The following is an 18,414-nucleotide window of genomic DNA, read 5'->3' as shown; positions in this document are numbered from 1 at the left end:
GAAATTCACGTGTGACAAAGTCATCAAATGGCCATTTACCGCCATTTTTTTATATTTGAAAGGTCCCCGTTAAACGCCGATTCTGGGTGCGTTTCGGCTTTCCGTCGAATTGTAATAAGCTGACAAGCTTAACAACATGCTAGTTTTCCTCTTCTGTTAACCACAATTTGTTCAAAAGCTGAATAGCACTGAAAAGGAAGAATCGGCATTTAACTGGCAAATTTCAATTGTCATAAAAACAAAATGGCGCAGAATGGCCATTCAATGATACTTTAACATTTGAGTTTCTGTGAAACAACCCGTCCTTAGATTTTTTGTAATTCTCATTGAACCTACTCTCAAAGTTTTCTTTTCAACCTTCGTATGTACGAGTATATATCTCATATCCTCCCACTCCCCACTGCTTTTGGTTAAATCCCATTTTATCACTGTCTCCGGGCAGTTTGAACTTTTATGCTCTATTCACATGCAATAATAACTCATAAAATGTCTGATAAACCTAATTTACCTTATCCAAGCTTATCCTTCTATACTATTAGGTATACAAAGACGAGGCTTAAAGTATTGATTTGGGTAGAGAATATATACCTACCTTATCTTTATCTACAGTATATTCTTATTAGGTTTTTAACTCATTTCTGCCACATTTTCAACCGTAATAAGCAGCAACATAAATTGTTTACTTTATTATTTTTTAACATAAGCGTTTTCCCTGCCGTGTAAATTGATACAGGGAACAAAAATTCGTTCTGACGATAAACTTAAGGCGGATAAAGACATTATTGTCACATCGCGTAGCGTATAGTCGAGATAACATTATGGAAGATACAACAAACGTATTAAGTTTTAATTTATGATTATTGGATTACTATGTATTCTTACGGAATTTGTATAAAATTCGATATCAAAGCAGCGGGGATGTTTTGTGGCATTTGAAGAGTTATTTTACAATATTTTTGCTGAACTGGTGGTATGTCAGTAACATGATTAGGTATGTATTTTTTTAAGTGAGTAAATTGGAAGACATAGAATTAACATTAAAAATGGAACATATTGTCTAAAATTTTACACTATTATTTTTAAGTAGATATTTCTAAGCTCATGATGAAATGGCATTGCAAGAAAACCAGTACAGCTTGAGAATTTCACAAATTCGTTTTTGATAAAGATTTACTAATGTTCGCTGGAAACTCAAATTACTTCGATTTTTATCACACTATAAAGACAGTGTGGTGTCGTTGCAATAAGTATGAGCTAAATGAGAGATTTTACATCTCACTCGCGCTGAGAACAGGACGACAAATATTATTAGCAAGATGGAAAATAAACCTGTCCACCTTTCGAAGACACGGCTATTCCAGTTGATCAGTTCTCGGTAACAAATTATATAACAACATTTTTAACCACTTTTTAACCATTTCAATAAAGAAGAAGGAGTACCTACAATTCCTACATGTACCCGTTCAATTTGTACTTCACGCTAGTGATGGGCATAATCGAAACCTCCGACGAGGTCTACGAACATTTATTAGAAAGTTTTTTGGATCCTCTACTTACCGCAACTTATTATTTACATCACATTGATTAAAGAGATGGCGCAAATAATATTGATGTATTTTCCAAGAATGCAATCTACAAGTAGGTACTATTTGCTTTTTTCCCTACGCAATACTGAGAGAGATGAGGGGGGAGGGGGACCCCTTAACCCCTCTCCCTTTGGTAAATAGTTCCCCTTAATGTTTTTAAATACACTAAATAACACAAGGGATTACATTAACCGATTTATATTTCTGGAAAACATGATATCTGATTAATATAGTTCGCAACTAAAGTCTCGTTTGCGGGCGGCCTCATAGAACATTTTCTTCGTGAAAACGAAAGGATATTTAAAAAGTAAGTAGGTTGTTTATTCAATTATTTGTTGCAACCAGCGTATTATTTATCACTGTAACCTTAAATACAAAAAAGTGGTTATCCAATTAAGATAAGACAATACACTTATTTTTAAATCAAGTTATACAAAAGTATGTCAGACGAGATACATACGAAGGTAGGTACTTACGCGTCCATATTAGCAAGAGGATTTCTCCTCCGCGAATTTCTCAAAAATAAAAGCTTTTAAATTGTCGCCACGGAAAAATGGCCATGTGTGTACAGTCGGCAGGTGTACGGGAATAATATGATATTGTGATAGCAACATCCGCCAGAAAGCAGAAGGCTTCATGTATTATTTATTTAAAGGTATGACTTTGTAATATTGTTAGTAGTTTGTTGATCTAACTAACTGTTTCGAGTGTGAAAGAAAATTAGATATATTATGCTACGTAATATTATAATATAAAGTAGGTATTATAGTAATGCTCCGATGATGGCCAACCTTATCTAAAGAAATTAATATTTTTGACAGTCATATAATACCTATATATTTTAAATACTGACAGTTATTTTTACATTTCGTTGGAAAAGGAACTGTCAGTTACCGAATCCAAATGTGGTTTGAAGATGCGAGATAAAGCAAACAATCTATGTCTCTTCCAAAAAGGTAACAACTTAGAACAAGTCCCTAATTTAAAAAAAACATTTCACATTTCTTTGTGAGGATATTATGTATGTTAAATAAATAAAAACTAAATATGTTTTAATTTTTTGGCACTCATATGTTTTCGATTAGCTATTTAGAGCTATTAGATTTTTGTTTTGAAAAAGATTTTTAATATTACGTAGGGTCCGCGTGGATACTTTTAATTGCTTATTAATGTTTGGTCAAGCCGAGTATCGTGTAGAACGCGTGAAACCTGAAAATTGACATGAATATTGGTATTTTATGGTTCTGGCAATGAATGCGGAAAACGTTTATTCAGAGGCAGGGCAAACGCTAACAAGCAAAAAGGATATTATTTCAGTTCGAGATATTTGTACCATTATTCGCTTGTAGCTGCGTATGGCGACTGAGTGAACATTTTTCATGCTTCCAAAAAGTTGTTACGACGGGTTTTCGGAAAGACATGAGCTGAGCAAGGCGTACGCTGGTGCCGTCGATGAATAAACTACGGAGACTGTGTTAGCTTAGGCATAAATATTGTCAAGATTTCATACAAGAGAATATTTCGTAGACAAATATGTGCGCTGAGGTCCACCCTAAAAAAACAACAATAGAATTATTATTATAGCCATCTCAAATTGGCATACAATTCTTTTAGTGTTAGTAGTGGTTACATTCATTTTTTTTCAATCTTTCATATTCTAGCAGTTAGAAAAAATATGACGCTATTGACTTGATATTATAAATCTAGATATGTACCTATAAATCTACACGTTTCGGGGGTAGTAATTTAATCGGATTCCAATACCCTTTTGACATCCAAAACACGCTACTATTATGTTTGAATTTGTGTTAGAATTTCTGTTTCCATTAATTAAAAAATACATTGCAGCCAAGATTATTGTGTGCTTGGAGAAAGATTATTTAATGCATACATTATTATATGTATTTACCAACAGCTATTCCAAAATTTTGTATTTTGAACGAAGTATTTCCACCTAACTGGATAACAGTATTGTGCTTTGATAACAAAGTGTACTCTATTTTAATCTTTCTGCTACATCTTCTATCATTTTTCACCATTTGCTTGTGGTACCACTAGGCTGTACGTTGGTACCCATATTATAGTCTGGGTTCGAGGGCATCACAGCGTATTCGATACATAACGTACGTGTGTCTGCAAACTTTCAATTTCCATGTGAACATCCAATAATTTATAGATGGAAGCTTCCTTTACAATCTCCCGATAAGTTCCCGTGTTAATTTACTGACCCATCACGTTAATTAAGTGTCTATTATGGTTTATGTGTGGGGAGTCTTTACGTGAAAGTTGTAGTGGCTTTTTAATTAGCTCCTACAAGATAAGATCGAAAATAAAAGGAAAAGTTGTAAAAGCGTACCTCAGATGATTTGCGCGACTCCTTGTAAGGAAGTTTGCAGTTTGTAACGCCGCACTGCTAGGCTTTTATTAAGGATATCCAGGATATGGGATGTTTTAATAGCCACAACAGGAGTAGAATACACAAATAAACAATTTAACATCCGAATGATTATCATTAAATTGATGCAAATCCAGTGAACCTATATAATGCGGTTTTATACACGGAATATTAAATTTATCACGGATTTTTTTCACAAAAACACGCCTAGAATTAAACCTATAAAAAATGATAAATTTGACTGGTTCAATAATGATTAGGTACGCGTGACGCTCATTTGGCTGGAAATTCACGGAGTAAGCACTTCAAAGAGTTGGATATTTAAAATGCACGGACTGCATGCCGTGTCATTTTGTAGTGATTTTTTCTATGAGAACCATACAATACGCAGTCACTGCTTGTAGCTGTCGATTTCGACAGCCATAAAAACTTAAATATTTTTAATCAATAGAACCATTTTTTTAAAAAGAAGCTATTTAAAATGTGCTTGCTAACCGTTCAAGTTGGTGTCAGTATTCTTACGAAGGCTGTGGAGTGCATTTCTTTACGACTTAAAGTGTAGGCTGTGTGTAGTTTTTCATGTTCGGGTATGAATTGTGAGCGTATCTGAAAAAGTGAGTGACCAAATGTATGGAGAAAATACAATTTGACGCCCTTTAAAATTTTTTTTGGTTACTGTTTGTAGACAGGTAGGCTGTAAATTGCTGTTTCACTTTGTCAAAGAGCCCAACCATCCCGTATTCAACCTTGAAATGATGCAGGTCTGCATGTAATTATTACTCTGGGCGTACAAATTCGGTGGCTACATCCACCGTACAATTAACGACTGGACCATTTATTATTTGATGATTATAGCTAGCGTCGTTCTCCGTTGTTAGATATCACGGAGTGGAGGGCTGATGTAATGTTGAAAGGTATAATTACATACTCAACTCAAATAATAATTAAAATTATCTCGATGAAAACAATGTTATTTCACAGCGCATGCTTTATCTTGGCGGTCACACACTGTGTCATGAATTTATGTGTTGCCTAAAAATACTGAAATAGTTTAAATGGTATATTTTGATACTTAAATGACATCTTTCCTTTCGCATACCATTCCCAGACTAATTTTTTTTAAATAACAAAACGTTGCTTAACCAAAGATTGTAGTAATGTTTTTGCTTACACCAAGTTTTTTCGTGTTTGATTAAGATATTATTAACGTAAAAAAATAATTTCGTCGAGAAAAAAATCCATGAAAAAATAAAATCCGCACAAGAGTCCCAGCTGCCCAGAACCAGTGGGATGTGGCATCCCGAATTTGCCCAGGCCCCCTACGGTTCATCACTACAGGTACCTAAAATAAAACATGAAATATTGTTAAAACGCTTCATATAGTAATTAATTAACAATGAACTTAGTAATATAGTAACAAGGATCTATTTACTTTGAATATATTTTGGGCTTGTAGCCAGTCCATTTCGCCGCATAACTCTGTGATTTATTCTACCGTTCATTATACTTATAAGAAAATCGTTTAGGCTTTCGCTCCAAGGATGGCTGCATACATTTTATTACAACACAATGCAGCTCTCGCAGCGTATTATGTGCTCGTACTTATAGCGAGAAAACCCATCCCCGAGGCCATGCTAAAAGATATCTCAAAATGGAGCTTCTATGGAAATAACTAATATAATTATACACAATAATGTCTGCAGGCAGAAGCTCGCGTGTTTTGCGCTTGGCTTGCTAGTTGTTTTGTGAATATTATATAGGTGCATTAAAAAATATCTTCGATCGATGGGTGACTAATTTAGAACTAATTGTACAATACATAGATAGAATAAAGGTCCTATATGTTGTTCAAATCAAAAGGAGCGATAAAAAATGATTAACCAAACAAAAATCCAGGGGAAGATTGGTGGAACACGAACATTAAGCGCACTTACCTAAAGTGAAATGACACTAAACTGCGCTATATAAATGCCAGGTAATTATTATTATTTTGAAATCTATCACATTCTGCCCCTCCAGAACCTTAGATAGGAGAAGTCGTCATTAGAGTAACTGGTCTTGAATTATTATTTTGTATTGATTAGAAAAAGCCTTTTTCTTCCTACATTATTCATTGATTTGTGTCTAGGATTTCCCACCTTCGTCATTCAATATTTGTAGTTTATCAATCAATTCACTGGCCCAATGCAATTTTATTTAAATGAGTCTCTTTAGAAGTAAACCAATCCATCCTCGTTTCTTCGTACGGTGTTCTGACGTGTAAGAAAAATCGTTTTTTGTGCCCAAGCCAGTTTTGAAAAGAGATCTGCAGAAACTTTAACTCGTTTGTCAGTCAGTAAGGAGGTCGAGAACAATACTCCCAGTAAGATATGGAATTACATCTGTCATATTATCATAGTTTAAACTGAATAAATATGTAGACTGAAACATTTATCTTTCACGTTTGATATCAAAACAAAGGATAGAATAATTTGAACCCGGTCTTTCCGAGAAAAGTACGAAAGCAGTTGAGCACTGTGACTGGCAGTGAAAGACAGAGGTATAGGTAACGCAGCGCGAGTTGGCTGCAATGAAAAAGCTTAGCATTGAATGCATTTGTGAATGGGTATACGCTTCCACCGGCGAGGAACAGTTTTATCTTATTTACGCCTACTTATTTACACTAGCGGAAGAGGGACAGCAAGTCCATACGATGATACGATGAAAAATATATTGTTAGAAAGCTTACTGCATGTCATATATCGGGTGCATGATATCGCGTGTGAAATAATCTCAGTTCTCATTATTTTAAGTTCGCATGTTATTAATAGATTTATGTGTGTCAGTTTTTCTGCTGTATTTTTAAATTTTATTTTTAATCTAATTTATTTATTGGACTACGTATGTGAGGATACTACTAATAAATACATGATATAGACAATGGCTGATGGTGATAATACATGCACTTAAAATAAATAATATATATAAATTTCCCCGTATGGTTATATTTTTAATTATTGAAGACAATATTAGCGATTTCTAAACGAAAATCTGAAACATAAAAATCAGAAAAGGATACGGTCACATCTAGGACACGAACCCAGGACCCTTGTCTTTCAGGGACACGAAAAAAAGACGCTGTCTAGATTGCATTTAGTTCGGGTTGAATCTTGCGATCATACATAAAGATAGTTGCCAATAAAAATGTGCGGTGAAAAAAAGAAGACAATGTTGGTAGTTCTTATTCGAAGTATGATACAGTTAAAAGTGACCGAGGGGAATAGAGTCCCATTAGCTCAGTGGTAGAGCCGTGTCCCGGAAAGACAAGGGTCCTGGGTTCGTGTCCTAGATGTGACCTTATCCTTTTCTGATTTTTCTGTTTCAGATTTTCGTTTAGAAATCGCTAATATTGTCTTCAATAATTAAATATTATAATTTGAGGTTTTACTCAATAAAGTTATTCCGAAAAATAAATAGTTATATTTTTGTAATCTCAATGATTAATGTTATTAAAATATTTTACTGTTCACGGTACTAAATAATGTTGAAAATTTTATACATAAATTACGTAATTACTTACGAGTAGTAGGATTCTGAGCACAATAAAACACTTATTGTTTGAATTATTTTTGAGATTAAAAAATGTTAATAAGTTTATTTCTACTTGATTACCTTGATAAGCATAATATTATTTTTAAACCAAGGATGGTTCCACGTAAAAGCAACGGGAAACGCCCTCTATTCCTTGACGAGGGTTCAATTTGATATTATTAATATCCCGAGAATCTCAGGTGGTTGGTATAGGTAGTAGGTATAGGTACCGATGTAACCCAAGGTATTTTTTAATCACGACGAGATACCTGCGATCAAATGGTCGAACACAAATTATTCAGGAATTTTCAGATTAAACACTTCCTCTTCTGTATTATCTTCACAACGTTCGCAGTGCTGTATATTCTTGAAACATTTAATCGGCTTAATTTAATATTATGCACACATTTACTCATTTTATTTTATAAGTTTTAAAGGTGTGATCTATCTTCTATATAAATAAACATGCAAAGGTTCGTTTGTTGAAAATCTGATATCTCTGAAAGTTCTTCACCAATTGCTTTGATATTTTGACACAACGCAACGTTGCATTCGAATACGCTTGTGTTTTTAAATATTATATAGATGTTACCTATGACTGGTAAAAACATGCCTTTTCCTTGATAAACAGCGCCATCTATTGGACGCAAAAGCAACACGCGCTATTGTTTCTGTATCTTCACAGACAGACTTAGCCACAGCGACGCGTGTATACATATATAAACGCGTTGCATACATATTTTAACACTTATATAATAATAAACCGTACTTATCCCTTCAATCCAAAATCATACCTGCTGCGCCAGTCGTTTTATACACCGTGACGTCACAATATGCTTATCGGCGCGGCAGCAAGTTTCTCCTAAAGCCCGTGACAGACCATTTTATAAGCGCGCTATATTTTCGTGGCTTGGCCTATTTCAGCATATCTATATAGACTAAGCCATGATGCGTATAGCGTAATGTGTCGCCTACCTAAAACAACATTTTGAGGGCTCGCTAGAGAAGTTCCTGAATGTTCAAAGACCTCAAAGTCTCTATTTTAAAGCGCATTAACTCTACCCAGGGCGGTCTTGAGAGTCAAATATTAACATTTTTACTAAGTGAATGATTTTTCTTATTATTATTATAATCCCCCCGTTTAGTATGGTTTTCATTACTAAGCTAAAGAAATGAGTAATGATTACATTTTTAAAAGATTGAATTTTTGATAGATTGAACTGAAAATTGTAAAAGTGATATAAAATACCCATCTCAATTCAGACCAAAGATATTAGAAGAACGAGATATGCTATGTTGGCCGCCGGACCGTAGCCGGAGTACTACCTAATTAGGGTACTTTGAACGGTATCGGGACGTGTACGCACAGAAATCTGTTCTATGTATTAGTGCGGATACCTTAGCGCAAGCGAAGGTGTGCAGTAGTATTGGTGAACGAAACCGGCGACACTCGGCAAAACAATTCCACTCAGTACGAACTGCTCATAGCACATCTCGTTCTTCTAATATCTTTGATTCAGACCATGAAACTGAATCAAGTTGGCCTGCTATTTATATAAGATCCTCATATTAATGTTTGAAGCCATTCTTCCTATCTTTACTATCATATTAAAAAGTATTACATAGGAGGATCTTGAGCCAACTTGATTAAGTGTCCTGGCCTGAGTTGAGGTTGTATTACTGAAACCAACACATTATATCTAATTTGGCTGCACGGCCAATCATGTCACAAAATTAACATTTAGGCTTATACTATTAATTGTTTATCAAGTTTAAATTGCATAACTCCATTTTAATTTTAGGTTTTTCTTTCACATATACATAAACAGCAAAACTTATTTATTTGTAAATTAATTTTGCTGTTTAATTATTTTTACACGTGAGCTGTTTCGCCTGATGAAGTCATTATCAAACAGTTTGATAATCCCAATATAAGAGTGTATGTTAAGATCTCCTAACTCTTAAACAGGAAAGCACTCTATTCAATTGACCGAGTAGTCTCACTTATGTCGCAAATGAAATTATTCTAAAGAAATACATTGTATTAGTATAGTGCCTTAGAATGCATTTCCGATGCAGACATCTCTTTTCCACGGCTTCATCCCACACTGTATTACCTCCAACCTCCTACAAGTAATATTTATCCCTGCCTCAAATGATAATACACTCGTATATTATTATTCAAATCTTACGGCATACATACATAGAGATAATGAATTTTGTATATACCTTCAGAACAATGCAACCTAGGTTTCGTTTTAGCCGATTATTTACAGCGCATTTGCATATTTCCTACCGGGAGAATATGGAAGATGGAGGATTATAAAATATTCTTTAGATTATAAAACCCAGACATCAGAGATACACCAGAGCGAATATATTTGCAATGTTAGAACTGTTTCCACACAGCGTTGAAATCGACTTAGGGGCGGTATTTGAGTATTCAATATAGTTAGGAAGGTTATCGGTCGGCTTCACTTCGTCAGTGTAGAGCAACTTGAAAAAACGTAAATATCCCTCAAGCCGAGCTTAAAAAACAGCTGAAATACCGGTCATTAGTGTGAGTAATATAATATTATAGATATTGTCATCACCATTCCCAGCGTTTGTCAAACGAACCATAAGAACAAATTATAGAAATATTTAAGTCGGCACGTATCTTACAAAAACATTTTTTTTCGTGAATTTGAAAAAAACTTCATTTCGCCACAACAATCATCGGAAGATGATAAAAAATCAAATTTTAAAATGTTCAATGCACCCGAAAAATTCATACCCGAACTTGAAAAATTACACACAGCCTACATTTGTTCAGAGAGAAATGCATGCCACCGTCTAATAGGAAAATACATTATTTATTTTTATTTGTCGAACTCGCTGATGTCACAGAGTTTTTAAAAATCTAATATGAAGAGAGTGATCTTGCTCTTGTTTGAAAGGTCAAGTGTGTAAAAAATCATCATGCTCGGAATAAAACTGTAGATTTGCATACGAATCAAATACGCGCCGCCCTCCCTGTGTCCGCCGTGTGGCCGCCCTGTCGCCCTCCCTCCCTGTGTCCGCCGTGTGGCCGCCCTGTCGCCCGCCCGCCCGCCACAGACACTCTCCTTTATAGATGATACGAAAAGAGCCTTACAAAATACCTCATTACTTTATAATAAATCAATTCACGTGAATTATCAATGTATGTAAATTTTTCTCCGTCTATTGCAAATGTATTGAATTTTGGTTTCTTTAAGAAAAAGATTTTTGCGATGGATTTCTTGATAACCAAATGAGGTGAAAGAGAGAGAACGATTCCACCACATCGCAAAAAAATGATATGGAGCTTTATTTTCATATATTGAAATGGATTTACAGCGGACTAGCTGATACACTGATGCGAGTGGCATTTCTTGCAAGTTCGTTTATTTACTAACGGACCATGTCCAATTACAACACATTACATATTACACGAAGTTAATACAAGGAGAAATGTTACAATACATGAACAAAATAGGGCAAAAAAACAATAAAGATAACGTCAAGTCAAGACATAAACAAGGTTTTTATGGAGTTCACAAATACTGCCACATCAATACAAAATATTACTTGCGTAATGACTGACAAAAATCATTTAGGCTTACACCAAAACATTCACAGTTAAAATTAATTATGTTGTAATCGTTTGAACAATTTTCATTAGTCTGTTTCAGTAATATCGATTTAAAAGAGAGTAACAGTAATATATCTTACCTAGGCACACAAGTATAAACATCTTCAATGTTCGTAGCGGCATTATAATAGGTAACTTCTCTTAATTGGACCTAAATATGGTTTCATTTTCAAAGTAATGTCTTTAAGTACATACTTATAAACATAAAAAAATCGATTCTCCCCTTTTATCGATACGTCGGTGCTTCCATTCATACAGATGGGTAGTCAACGAGACCACCCAAGCTATATTCCCTTACACATTAGCCTTGCTGGAAGGTTTACCATGAAGCGGTGAAGTGGAGGAAGAAATAAGATATTCATTTCACACCCGCCCTTTGCGGGAAACCCCTAACTCACATGCTGCGGTGAAAAAGAAACAGACAGGAGTAGGCTAGTAACTCTATCAATTTACACTATTTGTACCATTATAGTACCTACCTATTATTGGTGTCGTAGATACGTTGAATTCTGTAAATCTCTGCAATGAATAAAAAATGTGAGTGGTAGGTACCAAACACCAGAAGCCAGCATATATTATTTGTTTGCCTCTAGTATCTACCTATATTGTTTGCTTATCTTAACCGGTTAAGCCACCCATGCAAGTATTTGTATAGCTATGTAGTTGAGAGTCGTCCGTTTCACAAATATCGCACTAAAGAAAGTCTTAACTCTCTTGTCACGAAAATCGGTATGTTAATTCTGACCCAAAAAGACGAGTCTGCAAACTTACTTACTTTTCATGTTCAATGGATGTATGTACTATCAATCAATGTACTTCGAAATATGTATACACAAAACGCAGTGGCAACGCATATCTTCGCTGTAGGTATAATGTAACAATTAATAATTCATGATTTTATCTGTATTTCTTTGAAACAATGGTTTTTGGGTTGGACCACTGTTATTACTTTTACTATATTCTTGTAAATTAGTGCACGGGGCGGACTGACTAACAAATACAAATGAATACAGACATATTATTATCTTAGTACCTATGTCTATCACTAAATAATCATCACTTTATTTTGACTTACTACTCTCTTATATCTTTCGCTATTATTTTAATCTGGCATTTGAATGTTTATAACTTTTTTCTTGAATTGGTGGACCCCGAAATGCTTTGGTATTGCGAATGCATTTCTCGGGCGTCTCCAACTTATTTCACCATTCACTACTGTATACCACAATGTGACTATTTTTCATAAAGGTTTAAACCACATTACTTTAATTCGATATTAATATTAATATTAACCACATTACTTTAATTCGATATTAATATTAATATTAACCACAGTAATTTAATTCGATATTAATATTAATATTAACCACATTACTTTAATTCGATATTAATATTAATATTAACCACATTACTTTAATTCGATATTAATATTAATATTAACCACATTACTTTAATTCGATATTAATATGAATATTAACCACATTACTTTAATTCGATATTAATATTAATATTAACCACATTACTTTAATTCGATATTAATATTAACCACATTACTTTAATTCGATATTAATATTAATATTAACCACATTACTTTAATTCGACTGCGAGATTGCAGATCCGGTGCAGAGATATTGCGTTAAGTATTCCTCGGGAGTCCCCGACTTCTTTTACCATTAAAACCACTCTCCAAACACTCCTGGCACTAATAAGAAGAAACTTTAAGGTTTTCAGCGATATCGGTCGACTACTTTTCGAGTTTTGCGTGAACAAACATACTAAGGCTGAATTTTATTATTTTCGGTATTTAATAAAATGACTCTCAGTTTGGTTATTTACAAGTATGTAAGGAAACCCCACTTGAATGATTAAAATAAGAAAAAGTGTATGTGATTAAAACAATAATTAATATGTAGTATAAAACTCTTAGGATAATAGATTACGGTACAAGATAAAATAATGGCACTCTTCTATGCTGTATAAAGAAAAAAACTTAATTTATCATCCGGGCTGTATTTCTTTATCTCTCACCATTTGAAGATTTTTTAAATAATTATTTTGTAGTTCATTCAAATGCGTTTAGAAAGTAAACCAATTACAATATCGCACGAAGTTCCATTAACTACAATTACGTTCTAGTATCTACACTTTACACAAGAACCATCATCTCTTTTCATAAAGGTTTTTACGTACTTGTACATAGACAAAAATTCACTGTAGAGTGTGTTAGTTAACTTTTGGTTGAAAAGCGGAACGAGTTAAATTTCACGTGCACCAAAGAGGCTTCAAGGAATGATCAGTGACGAACCAACGACAAAGGATGTTGTATTGTTTGTATTTCACTCTAGTTAACTTTGATGAATTTTTAGAGAGGACCCGTCGACGACTTAGATAAACTCCATCGAAAAGACTTACTAATGAATTTACAAAAAATACATTGTGATAGTATCGAGAAACATCAACGCTGGAACAAAGAAACCCAGGAAATTTGTATTTTTATCGTTCGACACAGGCAGAATGCTCCGAATCGCCAGTTGAACTATACAATCTTCGTGTTGCTGTTTTCTCTTCAGTTATAAAAACTAAGAAGAAACCGTTTTTTATGCGAGAAGCCAATTTAAGCATTCCTCAAGCCAAAACCTTTACAGCGGCCACACGTTCTACCATTTCTGTCGAAATTTGAGTCAGTTTTCTGTTACTTGAGCTTTTTATAGTTTTTTTTACAAGTGTTCTATTCAAACCTATACCTAATGGATTTAGGCACCCATTTTTTGTCGTAAAACGAGAATACTTAAAAATGAATTTATTTTTGTTTTTGTTTCTGACTTTACCTTAAATGTGTTTATTAAATTTTACTGGTCTTAACGTTTTATGTAAGCATACCCATGATACATATTAAAACATTGAATAGTTATTTATTAAATTCACGTTTTATAACATTAAGAGTTTTTATTTCTTACCTGCTACGCTTGCAGGCCGCGTGTAAAGGAATTTAACGCTTACCATGAGTTATGTACGAAGACGTCGCCTTTGAATAAGCACTATTATCAATTAAGGTCACCGCCATTTAACTAATCGACAAATCTATTTAATTTTTGGATAAGCGAAACTTTTAAATCCGATTTGTATGCAGATGCGTTCTGTGATTTCAATAACCCGTTTTTTCGGATGACCTCTAAACGTCTCAACAGTTTGCGAAACGACTCGTTTCGCTTAGCGATTGTATGAATTCATTTTCAACTCGATATATCTACATTGCTTTGGAAATTGTCTTATTGTTTTTGTTTTGTAAGTAATATGAACAGAGGCGGATTTGCCCTTAGACCTATGTAGGCCCGGGCCTAGGGCGGCCAGATATTAGGGGCGGCCAATCGTGACATAAAAGTCACAGATGATAACAAGAAATTACTTCCTAAGTACCTAAATATTCTACGTACGAAATAGCGATATGCAAGAGCGTGTTCACACACAGCACACAGCGCGCCCCCACGCCCCGCAGCCGCCATCGCCACACCTATCATGCTCCGTCGCTCGCCCGCTCGCGTATTTCCAATCCCTACCGTGATTCAGTTGCGCTAGTGACTGAACCGCATTAGGTATTGTTATGCATAATAGCGTGTTCACACACAGAGCTATAATATGCGTGGGATGGCGTATTTCAGCATATCGCTCGCCATACTTTCCAATTTGGAATGTACGGCGAGCGATATGCCGAAATACGCCATTCCACGCATATTATAGCTCTGTGTGAACACGCTCTTCATCACCTTACAAAAGCTATAATAAATAAATAAATCAGAGATTAATGAACTTTCCACTGATGATAGTGAAAAATAAAGTGTGACATTATAAAGGTATTTTCTTTAAAAAATAAAAATATATATATTTTTAGTTAAAATCTATGAAAAAGGGGGGGGGGGGGGGGGGTGGAGGAACGTAGGAATAGGATTAAGAGGCAAAGGATTTTTATTTATTTTTAGCATTGTTCTAAAGTAGCCTACGGAGTTCGGATTTGTGACATCTATGGTCAAAATAGATAAAGCATTGCAATTTGCAATATCTCCGTGTTAAAATAAACGGCTGGCCAAGAAAATGTTTTAAATAATTACAATAAATGTTTTACGAATGGTAGGAAATGTGGTCCATTTTTGGACCGAAATCAATCGCAGAAAGTGGTCCGTTGTCCATTTTTCGACCGAGTTCCAGAGGAACAAACGCGCGTAGGGATTGGAAATACGCACCCGCTCGCGACAAGCGACAGCAGTCAGTGCTTAGAGTATAAGAGTCAGTGCCGGCAGTGGTCAGTATGCGTACAGTACAAATTGTTTTAAATGTTTTATTCAAATTCTTGAAGCCTTAGAAAGTATTACAAACTAGCAGCTATTATAGTTAACTAAATTTTTGAATCGATTTCAATAAAAGTTGTCAATAAAGTAAATTCATTATGTAGTCTATAGTCTATATCAGGGGTCTCCAAACAACGGCCCGCCAATGTCATCAATCCGGCCTGCGACAATCGACAATTATACAGTAATTGAACTAGCGAATATACATTAATTCCACACAGGAGGCTTTGAGGAAAATATTTTCCCTCACGACCTATGTCATCGTGATGCTGTGTTTAAAGGGTATTTTTAAGGAAGGGAAGGATAGGAAGTTCTGAAAAGGAAAATGTATGAGGGGTGGGTAGGAATCTGGGGACCAGTGTGTCCAGAAGTGACATACGTATGAATACATCCCTCCCACTGCGGTGCAAGGCGATGGGTCAAGATAGTCCGGCTGGAAAGGTCAAAAGGCCTCCTCATCCAGTCTCTCTCGATCCGGCCCGCCACGCAGCAGGTGGGCAGACGTATCCGCCGCCAAGACCAAGTCTCATCTCACCCCATGAACCATGAATGATAATGGCAGGAAAATTAAAACGGTTTTGACCCTAGGAACTTACTGAAAAGTTTGGATACTCCTGGTCAATATGATGGGTACTGAGAAAGAGGCGGCTACATGGTCTGGGGCCTAGGGCGGCCAAGACTGCAAATCCGCCTCTGAATATGAAGCAACTGTTTCTTTTAAATTTACATATTTATTTTTTTAAATGGAGAAAAATTCCCGGGTTACGAGTCAATATTTGAAAATCTCCTACTACTATCACAGTAAGCGGAAACTGTTGTTTGTATTCTGATGGAAGACTTGGGCCAGCCGACTTTTTTTGTGTATTTAAAGTTCATGGAGAAAACATCCTGATGAATATCGCTAATCTCTTAAAATTATTGGTATTTTTGCTAAAAACGGGATTGTAGTCATTAACGAATGATTTGATAGGTATCCTAAAAAGCTTTAAGTAAAATACCAATGTTTTGTTACGATGTCCGAACACGTGTCCATAAAAATCCTCACATTTTTGCATTTCGTCCAGATATATTATTAAAACTAACGGAGTATGAACACGTGTTCCGATATTATTACGATTTTATTTATTTATAACTATCTATTATTAAGACAATCGCAGATGCATGAACATGTGTTCCGACATTATTACGAATTTAGTCAAAGTTTATCAGGAAGCGGCCTACAGCCCCGTTCTAACCAGATTACTAATAATTCGAGGAGATTTTCAATAAATTAGCATTACTCATTGTTCTCCATTTAGATACCTTTAAATGCACAAAGTAAATAATTTTGGTAATAAAAAAAGATTACAAAGCAATTAAATAGTGTAAACACTAATAAGATTCAAATCAACTGAGATTCATAAAAGAAAATGAAGAGTTGCCACTGCTATTTTGTAAGTTCTTTCGGTGCTATTAAATATATCTGCTACGTCTCCATATTTTCTTGGTAGGAATGATGTCTTTAGTATTACAAAAATAAATACTAAAAACGAAACACGTAACTTTGTGTATAATTTATAATAATAAGCTAAGCGTTAATACTCAGAACAATAATAATTATGCCATTGTAAGTTTTATATCTGCCCTTACGAAACGCTTATTTAATGTAAGCAAACGGTGTACCCACGACGTCTTTGATAGAACACAGTTAGCTAAATGAAGCATTGTAAATTTGTGTAAATCATAAATTTATTACAAATTTAAAAAAAACTTTTGTCGCGGGACGAATAGGTGCATCAGGTGTGCGTATTTTTTTGTGTGTTGTGTGCGGAGTGTAGATTATAGATATATTATTTAATGTGTCTGGTTTCTACAAACGAAATGATTTATCGTTTTCTTTTTGTAAAAGCGTTACTAAACATCTTTTATCACGCACAGATCTGAGGTTAGTTATGACTGCCAAGCATAACCTTTGAACTCACCATATAAAACCCACACGTGTTTAAATTGATAAATCAAATATGTATATTTGGTTATTATTATACAGGTATGTTCATGTACATCTATTAATATTGCAACACACTTAAAAAAACTTATTTGAATGAAATTGTAAGTAAGTAAAGGTTTCAAATGTCAACTGCAATAAATATCCGAACAATTGATGGATTTCATCGTACTTATTAATAAGAATGTCTGAAAGAAATATAAATACACTCACTATGGCCGTTGCTTCAAATGGTATTAGACGTGTTTGGTGATCAAATCGGAATAGCTACATATAATCTAAACAACAATCTCCATCTTTCCCACCTAATTCCTTTCACCACTTCCTTCAGCCTCATATCATACCCTAATAATTGGGGATGCCATATTCTCACCGTCTGTGTTGGTGTTGCTCTAAAAAAATAGTTTTACCAATATTTGTTTCCCCAAATAAGTACCTACCCACACAAATGAAATTTGACATATTACTACTAGAGAGGGAAGTTTGAGTATGGAGTTATTTTTGTGAGCAGACAATTGAAAACCTTTAAGTTTAACTTTGTTAGGCAATGTGGTAAAGCATGTTATAAGTAAAAATGTTTACTGAAAGTTACAGGAAGTCATTATTTTATTTATTTTTCGGAATAACTTTATTGAGTAAAACCTCAAATTGTAATATTTAAATATTGAAGACAATATTAGTGATTTCTAAACGAAATTCTGAAACAGAAAAATCAGAAAAGGAAACGGTCACATCTGGGACTCGAACCCAGGACCCTTGTCTTTCCGGGACAGTGCTCTACCGACTGAGCTAATGGGACCCTATTCCCCTCGGTCACTTTTAACTGTATCATACTTCGAATAAGAACCACTAACATTGTCTTCATTTTTTCACCGCACATT

General features: G+C 34.7%; 1 protein-coding gene across 2 annotated transcripts in view; it reads left to right on the top strand.

Moving 5' to 3' along the window:
• The window catches only part of dgo (ankyrin repeat domain containing protein 6 diego), a 136,669-nt gene that overhangs the window by 1,494 nt on the left and 116,761 nt on the right, over window positions 1-18,414 (top strand). The gene's annotated exons all lie outside the window — the stretch shown is intronic.

Source organism: Hesperophylax consimilis, chromosome 1 (assembly GCF_061612785.1).
Source record: "Hesperophylax consimilis isolate HC1 chromosome 1, BYU_Hcon_1.0, whole genome shotgun sequence".
Taxonomy (NCBI): Eukaryota; Metazoa; Arthropoda; class Insecta; order Trichoptera; family Limnephilidae; genus Hesperophylax; species Hesperophylax consimilis.
This window is presented reverse-complemented; position numbering and strand designations above follow the sequence as displayed.